Genomic DNA, 2,271 nt, shown 5'->3' with positions numbered 1-2,271 from the left:
CATCCTGTCTCCAACAGTGATCAGCAGCTGATCATTTATAAAGCATGTATATTGCTGTGTATTAATAATATATTTTAAGATCTGCATTTAATTAATGATATGATAAATATAATTAATATTAATATAGTTAATATATATATTTAATATTTAATATAATAGTATAATAAATATAATATTATAATATTATATTTAATATATTTAATATAGTTAATATTTCTGGCCACTTCCTGTTTAATGATGTCACTTCCAGCCCTCAGGAACATGATGGGGAGTCATGGCCAACAGCCACGGGGGTCAAGGGAGCCACTGGTCGGAAAAGTTTGAGTACCACTGCCTTACTTTGAGGAGGCCTCCATGAGTGACACCCAACTGCAGGATGCAGCACGTGTCTCATTGGCACCGCTATGCCAGTGCTGGAAAGCACTGACATAAGGGGTTAGGATTATGCCCTTAATTTGTCACATCTAATACTCCCTGAAAAGATCACAGATCAACATGGCAGCTGTTGAAACTATTTGTTACAGAAAAATCCAGTTCCTTTTCCCATTTTACTTTTGAAATTTCAGAATTCTCCTTTTCATTCCACTCTCTTCCGAGTCACCTATAAGCCAGTTTGGAGCAGGCTTTGGTGAGGGAATTGGGCATGTGGTTTGCATTACTGTTTGTTTACATGAACCTCCCTCCAGTCCTAATTGGCTGCTCTCCTTCAATGTGTGTTTTCAATTTATCCTCTGAAATATGAACCAGGTAACATTTCCAATGGAGGCTTGGTGCTTTGAGACCTCTGTTATTCAGTCCACTCGGAATAGCTTCAAGGACAGTCTCATTTGCTCTTGAAGGCTGCTGGATTGCCATATGGAAGGATGGGAGGGCATTTTCTTCCAGGTGATATTGGCTTGCCTCTGTAGAAAGAGATTGGGTTTTCTTGCATTTGCTGTGCTAGAAATTTCAAGCTATTCGATGTGTATGCACCCTAAGGACATACAGGCCAAAGGCTCATTGTCCAAGATTCTGAGCCCCACAGATGGCTAATCAGATTCCTCCAGAAAGTTCACAAGCAGGTCAAGAAGACAATAACCTTCTCTTGTTGTTGGTTCCAAGCAACTTCAATGGCGTCTGACCGTAGAGGATCCATTTAGCCATTCTGTCTATAAGGAGATGATATAACCTACACTGAGGAAGGCTTCTCAGATTGGACTAGAACGAATGCTTCTGGTCACCTGATCTGAAAGGTCATCTAGGTACTCCTGGAAGCATCTTTCATTTCAGGGCAATGCAGTGATCAACATTCTGGAATAAGCTTGGGTTTAACCTCACTGGTTTATGAGCTTAGTTATGTCTCAACATAAAGATCGGAACAGCCCTTTCAGAATGGTAGCTGGTTCAACACGTAGAAGGTATTGATGGGAATAGTTCTTTGTGAAATTTGTTTTCCAGACAGTGTATCCCCCCTTTTTGAGTACACAAGAGATGTGCGGATGTTTGAAGATGATGTTGTTGTTTTTCAAAGGGGAGTTGGAACATATTGATGGCATGTTTCCCTTTTGTTCTCAAGTGACAGTATAATATTTTTGCACAACTTTCTAAAATGATCTCATGTGCTCTTGCATATGAAGGACACATCTGAACTGACCATTTGTATGGATAAAGAGCTACAACAGTAGAATATGAACTCTAAGAGATCCCAGCAACTGACTTTTGGCTCAGTGGTGCCCAGTTTAAATGTAGGGCCTTACCCCTTGATTGGGACTTTTAGGATGCTGGGGTTTGCTTCCAAGATTTTAACAAAAATGTCCTTGTTTCATCACTGCATTCAGGTATTCTGGAACTGAGTTGGAAGTCCACCTGGGGGAGGGAGGGAGGGATTCTGCCATATTGTTTTGTCTTTTGCAGGATTTACAGGTAGTTTGTGAGATACACAGAAATCACAGACCTAATCCATCTGACAGGGCAGATCAGAAGTAAACACTTTTCTGCTTTGACAGATCACAAGCTCTTTTTTCTGTCTTCATATCTCTCTTTCTTTCTCTCTCTCTCTCTCTCTCTCTCTCTCTCACACACACACACACACACACACACACACACACACACACAAACACACACACACACAATCTTATAATGATCATAATGACCTTATGAACTGAATATTGAATGAAGATTATAGATGTTTTATTTGGATTCCTTGTATCTGAAATGCATTTCATCAAAGTCGGCCTGGTTTTGAACAGCACAAAAGTTCAGGAACAAAGTGGCTCACTTTCTTAGGTTCGG

The sequence above is a fragment of the Tiliqua scincoides genome, chromosome 9, assembly GCF_035046505.1.
Source record: "Tiliqua scincoides isolate rTilSci1 chromosome 9, rTilSci1.hap2, whole genome shotgun sequence".
NCBI lineage: Eukaryota > Metazoa > Chordata > Lepidosauria > Squamata > Scincidae > Tiliqua > Tiliqua scincoides.
The sequence above is the reverse complement of the archived record's forward strand: the minus strand, read 5'-3'. Positions refer to the sequence as shown.